Consider the following 13,560-nt stretch of genomic DNA (forward strand, 5'->3'; position numbering starts at 1 on the left):
TTTTTGAAGTGTTGGTAAAAATCATTTTCCATACAGTATTTGACTATAACTTGACATGCATATTTTTTTAATGATTTGAATCCAATGGCAAGTTGTGAGCATGTTGAGAAATATGTTAGTCTTACATTATCCTTATAAAGTACATATATTAGATAAATCATCAGAAATAGGGGTATTGTAAAGCAGTTGGCTACTGTAAAAATGCAGAACGGTGTTGTTTTCCATTTCTGTCCCATGCAACATTGGACAAGATCACATTCTTTTTTTTATGTGACTTGTCAACTGTTACAGTATCGCCTGTCTCTCTGCTTGAAATGAATCAGCTTACAGTGTAAATTCAGACAATGAGTGGAATACACTGATATATAAAACTCAGGTATTTCAGCAGTGCATTGTACACTACACTATCATTTCAAATGGGAGCACATAGAGTGACTCTTTCCATTTTTATATTTTGAAGCACATTGGCTGATGGAGAATGATGATGAAGTATTTAAATGCAAATCCATATAAGATTTACCTTCCAACATAAATTGATGTCAAATTGATAGAAATGTACACTGTTCAGTTAAGTTAAATAGGCGCTACGTCATTTTGGTTCAGTAGTTAGCAGTTTTGAGCAGTTTGATTAAGTCATAGTTAACTGTACTGGTAACAAATGACAAGAAAATCATATCAAAAGTAAAGTGAATATTTCATTTTGGAAAGCAGATACTTAGATTGAATATATAAGGAAATTGAAAGACTGATTTGGTGCAGTGAACAAGTGACTGTTAATTTGTTTGTTGTACTCAGTCAATTTAAAATGCGCTTAGAGTTTTGAAACATGAGCAATTTTGATGATCTGTTTAGATGTTTGCGCTGTTATGTACAAAAACTGTATTATGAAGTAATTTTTTGATATATACACTACCGTTCAAAAGTTTGGGGTCACTTAGAAATGTCCTTGTTTTTTAAAGAAAAGCTATTTTTTGGTCCATTAAAATAACATCAAATTGATCAGAAATGCAGTGTAGACATTGTTCATGTTGTAAATGACTATTGTAGCTGGAAACGGCAGATTTTTTTATGTAATATCTACATAGGCGTACAGAGGCCCATTATCAGCAACCATCACTACTGTGTTCCAATGGCACGTTGTGTTAGCTAATCCAAGTTTATCATTTTAAAAGTTTTGTGGTTTCGATTACAGGCTCAGAAACAAAGCACTTTCTTCTGAAACTCGTCAGTCTATTCTTGTTCTGAGAAGAGAAAGGCTATTCCATGCGAGAAATTGCCAAGAAGCTGAAGATCTCGTACAACGTTGTGTACTACTCCCTTCACAGAACAGCGGAAACTTGCTTTAACCAGAATAGAAAGAGGGGTAGGAGGCCCCGGTGCACAACTGAGCAAGAGGACAAGTACATTAGAGTGTCTAGTTTGATAAACAAACGCCTCACAAGTCCTCAATTGGCAGCTTCCTTAAAAAGTACCCGCAAAACACCAGTCTCATCGTCAACAGTGCTGGCCTTCAAGGCAGAACATTTTTTGCTTTTCTTTCAAAAACAAGGATATTTCTAAGTGACCCCAAACTTTTCAATGGTAGTGTATAAACCATGACCACTGATCTGACCTACAATGACAGATTTTCCACCTAGTTGTCTCGGGATTCAAACGAGAGACCTTTCAGTTACTGGCCCAACACTCTCAACCGCTAGGCTACCTGCTGCCCTTATCACATGTAAAATATATGAAATAATGATATAAGATCATTTTTAAATAAAAAAATTGAATGGCAAAGCTGTAAAACATTATCCTAAATATAAACCATCAACTTCGTGAATACCATTGGTGTTTAATATGAGGGTTTCAGAATTAAATATCCTTCATATATTTTTTTACAAACGTACTTACAATATGTATTTGTTGTCAATCTTTTGGGTGTCAAACTGGCGGCAGTTGTGGAAAAAATCAATAGTTTGAAGAGCTGCAGAGTTATTTTTAAATAATGCCATTGTTGATTAGATGCTTTTCTCATTAATTAGTCTATTTTCTGTTGAACCATATAGTCTATCTACTAGAAACTCATGGAAAATATGGACACAGATATAATAAATGAATACTATATATGAATACACTGTTTAAAAGTTGTTCAAGTATAAATTACCAAAGTTACAACAGATTTCCATAGAGTTTCTGCTAATTACCAATAATACTGAAGATTACGGTATCTTTGGTAAATTACCGGTGGCTTTACAACCCTAGTTTTGAAACAACTGCCATGTTGATGATCTGTTTAGATTTTTGTATTAAGCGTTGTGGAAATGTACCACATACTTGTGAAACTTGCACCAAAGCGATTGTTATGTACAACACAACAATATAAAGTTATCATTTTGTATGTCAGGGTAAATGCAGCATGCCAGCGTGTTATTGTCTCATTTGACTGAAAACAACTTAATCTTCACTGAATACAATCATTTACATTTCACTGAAGGGAACACATACTGTGAAGAAATTAGTCTGTCTTTATAAAAACACCACAAATAAATATCCATGCAGCAAAAGGGTTTCCAGTGTGAACCAACCAAGCATCAACATCCATAGTGATTTGTGGTATAGCAGGTGAGAGCAACAATATTGTGAGAGAAGGAGAGTCAAATTGCCAGCTGAAGATGAATCTAACACAACTCCTAAATCCCCTGAGACTGAAGCTACAGTAGAGTTAGTGATCTCTGCTGCTCTGCTCTTCCGAAGCCCTGGTGACTTGTTTGAAGACGGAGTGTTGACTGACTGACAGCTACAAATCTGTGTGAGACAGGCAGAGGAAGCTTTTTCACTGTCTGGACCAGATGGCTGTGATAATTAACATGATAGTGTTTCCATCACTGGGGAAATCAATGACACAAGGTTGATCATATTAATAGGTGAAGGTATACAGTGTACAGACACAGTACAGTGCACTCATAATCTGATTACAGGGAGGGGGTTGATACGATCCAATGCTAAATCATTTGATTAGAACTGTCAAGTCACATTTGAGTATTGTCATTCACAATCACAGCACAGAAGGGTGTGTGTCAGGTGAGTTGGTTGCTTGCGTTCTTGTTTTAACTGTGCTTGTATGGCTCAGTACTATGCCTGAAAAGGAAAATACAGTATGACATATCTTCTAGTGGCGGCTGCTGCAGTAGTTAGGGATTGGCCAGAGAAGGTGAGGTATGCATGGGAGTGTGTGTGTGTTAGTGTGTGCGTAGATGGGTACGTGCGTGAATGTGTGTGTGTGTGTGTGTGTGTGTGTGTGTGTGTGTGTGTGTGTGTGTGTGTGTGTGTGTGTGTGTGTAGATGGGTACGTGCGTGAATGTGTGTGTGTGTGTGTGTGTGTACATGTGTAGGTAGTGGAGACAGCTGGAGGGTTTCTGTGCCAACCACGCCTGTCCTTCTGGCCTCAAATAAGAACGCAAGGACTATTTTGGTGAAAATATTAGGTACTAATGTTCAGGAGGGTGTAGATGTATTATATTACAGCCTTCCCTGTAGCTCAGTTGGTAGAGCATGGTGTTTGCAACGCCAGGGTTGTGGGTTCGATTCCCACGGGGGGCCAGCACAGAAAAAAAAAAAAAAAAAATGTATGAAATTGTATGAAATGTATGCATTCACTACTGTAAGTCGCTCTGGATAAGAGCGTCTGCTAAATGACTAAAATGTAAATATTAATGTTTTCTCACGAATCCAAATGTCCTCTGAAATAAGACTGACAACTTATCTACGCGGTCAGTTGTGGTACCCAAATTTTGTCACATCATACGTTAACATTTTCTTAATCTTGTCATAGGGCATATATCTTCGACATTGCATTCTGCTCTCAATAACAAGCACATTTAAAACCACACAATGAGGTATATATCCTATCAATATGTCCATTTCTGCAAAAGGCCATTTTCAACCGAAGGTAGGCTAGGTTGAGTGCTCCCCCCAGCCAGCAGTTCCAGCAGCAGTGTGCAAACAGATGTCTGAGAGTGTGCCCACTCCACTGTCCCCACTGCCAACAGCACCTCGGGCCCTGGAGAAGTACACAACACAACAGCCAGATCTGTCTCTCTCTCTCCCCAGAGATGCACCGCTCCCTCCTTCCTCTGCTCTGCACCCACATCCAGATACTGTCTGTTTACTAGGGAAGACACTCAACGACGGGGTCTTGTGATTATCATTGGGTTTGTGACAACAAAACACAACAACAGCATAAGAAATACAGACAAAAAAATCTAAATGCCACACATTTTAAGATTAGGCTAAAATGGGGTTTAGGGAAGTGCTGAAAGAAAAGAGAGGGGGCCAGATGAACACACTATGCCGCTCCCATCGGGAGAGATGTGTAAACCTGGAAATAAAACCTTGTTGTTGTTAGAAAGGAGGAAGAGAGCAACATGGGACAGTGTTATCCCTTAGCATATTATTATTGGTAATCTGGATGTCTTTTCAAATGGTCAAAAGTCGGAGATTTTGACATCATTTGGGATTTACATGACTTACATTCTTTTTAAGACTTTAATGTTTAAATGTAGAAATAATCATTAAAGTCTCTTGTAGACCTAAAGTATCTTTGCTTTGCAATAGTGATATGTTGGTGTAAAGAGAAGGTAATGTCATATATTGTGTGGGGGAAATTGCAGAGTGTAAAATACATCATCACAAGGGTTGAAATAACTAGTGCCTATGATCTCCTGTTATTTGTACCTTGTGACAGACTGTTAACGTGAATGTTAATCGTAGTAGCTAGCTAGCTAAACTGTGATTTAGTCCTAGGCTATGATATTATCCTGATTTTACCCTCTGGTACAATTAAACATGAGTTTACCTTGGTCAGTGTTATCACAATTACAGTGATTTCCCCCTTTCATTTACGGTGCGTTCAGAAAGTATTCACACCCCTTGACTTTTTCCACATTTTGTTGTGTTACAGTCTGAATTTAAAATAGATGAAATAGAGATTTTTTGTCACCGGCCTACACACAATATCCCATAATGTCAAACTGGAATTATGTTTTTGGACATTTTTACCAATTAATTAAAAATGAAAAGCTGAAATGTCTTGAGTAAATAAGTATTCAACCCCTTTGTTATGGCAAGCCTGAATAAGTTCAGGAGTACAAATGTGCTTAACAAGTCACATAATAAGTTGCATGGACTCACTCTGTGTGCAATAATAGTGTTTAACATAATTTTTGAATGACTACATCGTCTCTGTACCCCACACATACAATTATCTGTAAGGTCCCTCAGTTGAGCAGTGAATTTCAAACACAGATTCAAACACAAAGACCAGGGAAGTTTTCCAATGCCTCGTAAAGAAGGGCACCTATTGGTAGATAGGTATGAATAAAAAAAAGCAGACATTGAATATCCCTTTGAGCATGGTGAAGTTATTAATGACACTTTGGATGGTGTATCAATACACCCAGTCGCTCCAAAGATACAGGCGTCCTTCCTAAGTCAGTTGCCGGAGAGGAAGGAAACCGCTCAGGGATTTCACCATGAGGCCAATTGTAACTTTAAAACAGTTACAGAGTTTAATGGCTGTGATAGGAGAAAACTGGGGATGGATCAACAACATTGTAGTTACTCCACAACACTAACCTAATTGACAGAGTGAAAAGAAGGAAGCCTGTACAGAATACAAATATTCCAAAACATGCATCCTGTTTGCAACAAGGCACTGACGTAATACTACAAAAAATGTGGCAAAGCAATTAACGTTTTGTCCTGAAAGTGTTATGTTTGGGACAAATTCAAGTACCACTGTCTATATATTCAAGCATAGTGGTACAGTAGCTGTATCATGTTATGGGTATGTTTGTAATCGATAAGGACTGGGGAGTTTTTCAGGACAAAAAAAAATATGGAATGGAGCTAAGCACAGGCAAAATCCTAGAGGAAAACCTGATTCAGTCTGCTTTCCACGAGACACTGTGAGATTAATTCACCTTTCAGCAGCACAATAACCTAAAACACAAGGTCAAATATACACTGGAGTTGCTTACCAAGAAAACAGTGAATGTTCCAGAGGGCTTTTCCAGTTTTGACTTAATCTACTTGAAAATCTATGGCAATACCTTAAAATGGTTGTCTAGCAAGGATCAACTACCAACTTGACAGATCTTGAAGAATTTTCAAAAAAATAATGTGCAAATATTGTACAATCCAGGTGTGCAAATTTCTTAGAGACTTTCCCATAAAGACTCACAGCTGTAATCACTGCCAAAGGTGATTATATAATGTACAGTATTGACTCAGGGGTGTGAATAGTGATGTAAATGTGATATTTATATATTTAAGTTTCAATATATTTGCAAGATTTTCTAAAAACATGGTTTCACTTTTTCATTATGGGGTATTGTGTGTAGATGGTGATACTTTTTATTTATTTAATAAATGTTGAATTCAGGGTGTAACACAACACAGTGTGGAATAAGTCAAGGTGTATGGATACTTTCTGAAGGCACTTTATTTCTTAACATATTTTTTATGTACAAAAAGTATATACTTGCCCATTGCCTGTTTCCTTTAAAAGGGGTAGGGTATGTGTTTTATTAATCAAAGTGTCATGCTGTTGTCTTGAAATAGTTTTGAAGGCTTTAATTTGGAAGAGGTAACGATTAGGATTAAACCTCATTCAACAACTTAAAGAGTCATATTATAAAACCCTTAATTGTATTCATGTTGGGCACACCACTATTCAGTAGCTCATGTACACAACATTCAGAGGTTTGTTTCAGCAGTGTGTCTTGTAGGAATCCTATATGATCAGCATCATAGGGAAATACCATGCCAGGCTGCAATAGGGAAAACTATTGGCATAACATTTGGATGCTAAATGCATAGCTAATGTAGTGTCCAGACTCTCTATTCTGTCAGATTAAATCCCGGGAATTACAGCTGTATTCAATTCGGGCAACCTCTTAACTGGAACTACTGCCAAGAAAATATACTGAATATTGAGTGATTAATCTATGAGTATTACATTACAAAGTCAATGATAAAGTTGGTTTTAGTCTATATTTTCAATAAGTACTGTAACTCCTACACATACTAAATTATTATTTCTAAAAATATGTATTTGTGTGCTTAATTTTGCTTTTGAAACCTGTGCAATGGCAATAACAGAGCTGCTTGTAAAAGCGGTATGATCCCTCTGTCAGCTGGTTGATTTTATAACAGTGTGTGTGTGCTAGTTTATTACATATGCAGAGGCACCAGTGCACAGCAAAATGGGAAAATGCATCAATATATTCAGAAAGGCAGAGCGTAGACAGCTCAGAAAATAAATCTACATCTGCCAGGCTCCATGCAAAATAGCCGAGCCACTCTTAATGGTGAAACCATCGATGAAAACAGATAAAAAATATTAAATATTCAGACATTCCTTTCAGCCAGTATCAAAAGCGTCCAGATGTGTGGAAGCTGAAGTTGTTATCATCCGGCCAAACGACAGGCATTGAAAGAAATTCCTCTGAATTTTCAACCATATAAAAGTATTTTATAGGATGCAAATGAATGGTAATTTTTGACTATGGAGAAAAAAACATGCCAATAAAACCCTATCATTTTAGGACTAAAACTCCACAAACAGGAGACACTTTCAATTTGCTTTGCCTGTCTTCATGCGTTAGATGCCTGCGATTCCCGCGAAATTAATCCATTTAACAATCTGTGGCTTAAATTTGAAGGATTTCCAGTTTTTTTTTGGAATATCAATAAGTTCCAATTGAAGAGAGGATTCTTTTGCAATTCAGGCATGTGCAGGCGATAACGGCAGAGTTGGCATGAAGAGAGGCAAAGATGGATTAATTATGCAGAGAACATGGAAATTCTGCTTATCATCGCTTAGCAAAGGAGCCCAGCTCACATAATCAGAATACCAGGATGAAAAAAAATAACAATGCAATGGCACCTTCCAGCCCATCATCTTACAAGTTAGATTTTTCCTGTAATTAAAAAGTAACATATGCAGACTATGAGTGGGTGTATATTAAATCATTGCATTGGCATATAAGGCTGGAGCTAAATAAAATAAAAAGAAAGAAGGGAAAAAAGTATAAAAATCTGGTTTCACTGGGGTATACAGTACTTCCCCAGGGTTGGATTGAACTACTTAGCAGCCAAAAAACTTAAATGATCTCTTCACAGCAAACAAAGACAAGGCTGAGGAGAGAATACAGAAACTATATTTACTTGTAGTATGAACTGTTTTGCAATATGCTTGTGTGCATTTAACAAATTAGAGTAGTATTGTCCATGGGCAGCCTTAGTAAATCCCCTGGGAGAATATATGATACTGCCAGATATACAGTATAGCATTTTGTTTCCCCACTTAATTTAGCTTCAGATTTAACCATCAGAAAGACTAAAGGATATTTGAGTATATAGTACAGCTTTGTGAAGCTATTGCTTAGTTTATTCCCATTTTGCCTCCTTATGACATGTATGAAAGTATATTCTGGTATAGTAATTTGCTTCAAAGTCTTCTTGAAGGGGGAAGATGTTGTTGTCCAGTTACTTTTTCCATGGTCCAAGTTATAACAACAAATTTCTTAATTAAATCAACTCAAACAGTAAAGTAAGATATGTTGGTGACATTTTCTATCAGCCACTATGCACAATGCATCACAGGTACATTTCTTATGCTGAATGGCACACACATAGAGCCCTATAACCCTATCATAGAGCCCTATAACCCTATCATAGAGCCCTATAACCCTATCATAGAGCCCTATAACCCTATCATAGAGCCCTATAACCCTATCACAGAGCCCTATAACCCTATCACAGAGCCCTATAACCCTATCATAGTGCCCTATAATCCTATCATAGAGCCCTATAACCCTATCATAGAGCCCTATAACCCTATCATAGAGCCCTATAACCCTATCACAGAGCCCTATAACCCTATCATAGAGCCCTATAACCCTATCACAGAGCCCTATAACCCTATCATAGAGCCCTATAACCCTATCATAGAGCCCTATAACCCTATCATAGAGCCCTATAACCCTATCATAGAGCCCTATAACCCTATCATAGAGCCCTATAACCCTATCACAGCGCCCTACAGCTGTAGCCTTCAACAGTTCAATAGGCCCTTTCCAATCCATCAGATCAACTGTGCAGTACATTTTTATGGTAAGTAATACATAGAAAACATCAAGAAAATAAATCCAATCATCATCAACAGTCATCTTCTTAACAGAAATCACAATATTCTACACCACACAGAGATCTCTTCCCTACATGCAACCGTACTGTCCACATTCATAACAACATACCCCTCACTGCTTCCACTGATCAAATAAACAATATGATGAACAACACTAAGCCAGCGGTTAACCTACTGTAAAATAACCTGACATTAGCACAAACACATAGATTTCAGAGAACAGCTAAATTAACAGGGAGGTCCTCATTCCTGGCTCATCTCAACCTAACGCCTGCCTGAGTCTCTACAGTCACACACAGAAGAAGTAGCCTACAACCTTTGAAGAATGGTAGATTGTGTTATATTATACTTTATTTCACCTCCCTGACCTGACCTTGATACTTCCTGTTGACCCTATGGCTGTTAATCCTCCCCTTTCTCTTGCAGCATCTCAGATCTGCTTTCTCTCGCCTGAAAAGCTTGCAGGTCCACTTGCAGATTCCAGCAGCAGCTTTTCAGAGAGTGCACCTGTTGCTTGGCTTTGGTCTTGATTTCGTTTTTTTGATCAGGAGGCCCCTTTTCTTTGACAAAGAAGAAAAAGAAGAAGAGGACGAAGAAGAGGGAGAGAGAGAGAGAGGCGAGAAGAAAAGATCCTTATCGAAATGCTCTCCACCGGACAATGAATTTTCTCCAACCATTTAAATGTATCTTGCAGAATGCTTGAGTGATTCATTACAGCAGATTCTGAAGTGTGACAAAGGGCCTCAGAAATGAGTGATGGTATCTTCTTCCTGATGTCATTTCCCTGATCCTCCTTATCCCCTGGCCTGTGTACCTCTATTAATTAGAAAGCAGGGATTTCCACTCATCAACTGATGGGTTTCATGCTCTGCTCTGTCACAAATCTCCTGCCCGCACTATCTCCCTTACAAACCCATGGCCGCCTCAGCTCAGCCCCTGGAATGTATTTAGGTGGAGCTTCCATTCTAGCTGCTGCTGACGGTGGGTGGGGGTTGCTTTGGCGATTCATATATATTTATAAACCGATTAAGAAAGAATAATAATAGTTATAAGACAGTGGTTAGTTAACCTTGAACAATGCCGACGATGGATCAGGTCCTCAGGAGAGGAAAGTATTTAAATGCATCAGCTACCTCTTTACCACATTTTGCTGTTCATCGTATATGCACCTGTTATATAAACTTTCTCCTCTCATTATGGAAGAGGTGAGAGAGAGTAACATGTTATTATGGACAGATATTTACTCATGTTAAAACATGCAGCAGAGAGGAGCCGCACTAGGTCCCTTTGTTAGGTAGGCTATTTTATTTTATAATGTAGTCTTATACTGTAAATATCTTGTAACGTTACCTTTTATGTACGATATTGTTGACTAGCCAAACACATTTGCACATCAGGCTTTAAATACAAGGAACATCATCATTTGAAAGGAAAGGACAGTGTGCCGAGTTCTCAACATGTCTTGGTATGGTTTTGGGGAGTTCTCCAAAAAACGGCTGTTTTAAAAGTGTCATTATTTATTAACGCCACACCGCTAAAACGACCAATTTCACTTGTTGTCTTTCTGACTGGGAGTGTGCTGGAGGGCCAAGACCTGCAATTAGCAGTTTTATGTGGGCGGCCATTGCAGACAACATCAAGCCTTGTTAGTGCCATGACTGTACTAAGAGTGGAGACGGGAACCGCTAGCCTAATTATGCCACCCTGATTCACTAAATATGAAGACATTAACGTTGATTAGTCTTTCTAATTAAGTTATGCTTTTTGATACCATTTATGGTTTTGCTTACGGCATTTATGGACGTTTATTGGGTTTTCTCTCTACTTCTTTTTACAAGTGTTCAAAATGCTAAGGGTTTTCCTACACATCTACACCAACATGTCTTTTGTGACAATCTTGAAAATAAGTTAGGCTTTGTTTTCAATGGAAGTGATTTAGTAAATAATCATGGATAATTGTAAGAGATTTTGTCTTGACATACATAAGTAGCTACTACTGTACATGTACAGTGCCTTCAGAAAGTATTAACACCCCTCGACTTTCTCCACATTTTGTTGAAGAGGTGTGGACTCGAGTCACATGACTTGGACTCGAGTCACAAATATGATGACTTGCAACTCGACTTTGACTTTAACACCAATGACTCGTGACTTGACCTTGAGCCTTTTGACTCAACCTGACTTGATATCCTCCTCAAACCCAAATATTAAAAATGATGCTATTAAAAAAGTGTGCAGCACATCAACTCTTCATTTAACGGATTACAGTTTGAATCGGACAGCAGCCAATCAAATTGTGCCAGCTGAGAAAAAGTTGTGCGTGGCAGTGCAGAGGAACGCCGGCAAGTGAATTCACAACAATTTCCAACTTTGTTCGACATTTGAAGCAGCACAAAGAACGGTAAGTCGTGGCTAATATAGCCAAAATCTATATAATTTATAACTTTACTATTGTAGCATGTAGGCTAATGTAACGTTAAATCAATGAGCCTCCACACAGTCAGTCAGTGTGGGAACGTGATCATTGCACCCAAGATTGAGCTACTACTGGCTAGGCAGTTGGTAGTCTAAATCCTGCCTGATGTTACTGCTGTTCCTAAAACCATTGATATACGTTAGCCTACTGTAACCACACAGAGAGTGTGTGTGTGTGTGTGTTAAGGTTGGGCGATTGTGTACAAGCCTACATCGCCCGATTGCGCCCCATAGCGATCCTCGATAGTCAATCACTATTTGGGGGAGTGTGTCTTTCTCATGGCTACCCATGTATTTCCTATGTTTTTAAAAGCATTCATGATTTGCGTGAATGTAATATACTAACTATTACTCTTGTTAAAAATATGAAATGGTATTACATTTGGTGAAGAGCACATTATGACATGTTTAGGACTCAAAACTCAAAGTTTAGGACTTGAGACTTGACTTGAGACTTGACGGTCTTGACTTGAGACTTGACTTGAGACTTGACGGTCTTGACTTGAGACTTGAATTGATACTTGACGGTCTTGACTTGAGACTTGACTCGGACTTACTTGTCTTGACTTGGGACTTGAGTGCTAAGACTTGAGACTTACTTGTGACTTGTAAAACAATGACTTGGTCCCACCTCTGTTTTGTTGTGTTACAGCCTGAATTTATTGGCCTACACACAATAACCCATAATGTCAAAGTGAAATTATGTTTTTAGAAATGTGTTCAAAGTATTTACAATGAAAAGCTTGAGTCTGTCACACCCTGATCTGTTTCACCTGTCTTTCTGCTTGTCACCACCCCCTTCCAGGTGGCACCCATCTTCCCCATTATCCCCTATGTATTTATACCTGTCTTCTCTGTTTGTTGCCAGTTCGTTTTGTTTGTGAAACCTACCAGTGTTTGTTCCCCTGCTCCTGTCTGTTCTTGCTCCTGTTTTCTAGTCCTTCCTGGTTTTGACCGTTCTGCCTGTCCTGACCCTGAGCCTGCCTGCCGTTCTATACCTTGCCCCACCTCACTGGATTATTGACCCCTGCCTGCCCTGACCCTGAGACTGCCTGCCGTTCTGGACCTTTTGCGCCCTCTCTGGATTACTGATCTCTGCCTGCCTTTGACCTGTAGTTTGCCTGCCTCTGTACTAGAAGTACACTTGTGTTTCTTTGACACTGTCTGCATCTGGGTCATACCTGAAACCTGATAGAGTCAATAAGTATTCAACCCCTTTGTTATGGCAAGCCTAAATAAGTTCAGGAATAAAAATGTGCTAAACAAGTCAGATAATACGTTGCATGGATTCACTCTGTGTGCAATAATATTGTTTAACATGATTTTTGAACGATTACCTCATCTCTGTACCCCACACATACAATTATCTGTAAGGCGCCTCAGTCGAGCAGTGAATTTCAAACACAGATTCAACCACAGAGACCAGGGAGGTTGCCCATTGCCTCGCAAAGAAGGGCATCTACTGGTAGATTGGTAAAACAAAAAAAAGCAGACAATGAATATTCCTTTGAGCATGGTGAAGTTATTAATTACACTTTGGATGGTGTATCAATAGACCCAATCACTGCAAAGATACAGGCATCCTTCCCAACTCAGTTGCCGGAGAGGAAGGAACCCGCTCAGGGATTTCACTATGAGTTACATAGTTTAATGGCTGTGATAGGAGAAAACTGGGGATGGATCAACAACATTGTAGTTACTCCACAATACTAACCTAATTGACAGAGCGAAAATTAGAAAGCCTGTACAGAATAAAAAATATTGCAAAACATGCATCATGTTTGCAACAAGGCACTGAAGTACTACAGCAAAATAATGTGGCAAAGCAAGTTCATTTTTGTTCTGTGTACAAAGTGTAATGTTTGGGGCAAATCCAATACAACACATTACTG

The sequence above is a fragment of the Salmo salar genome, chromosome 02 (genome assembly GCF_965601325.2).
Source record: "Salmo salar chromosome 02, fSalSal1, whole genome shotgun sequence".
NCBI classification, from domain to species: Eukaryota; Metazoa; Chordata; class Actinopteri; order Salmoniformes; family Salmonidae; genus Salmo; species Salmo salar.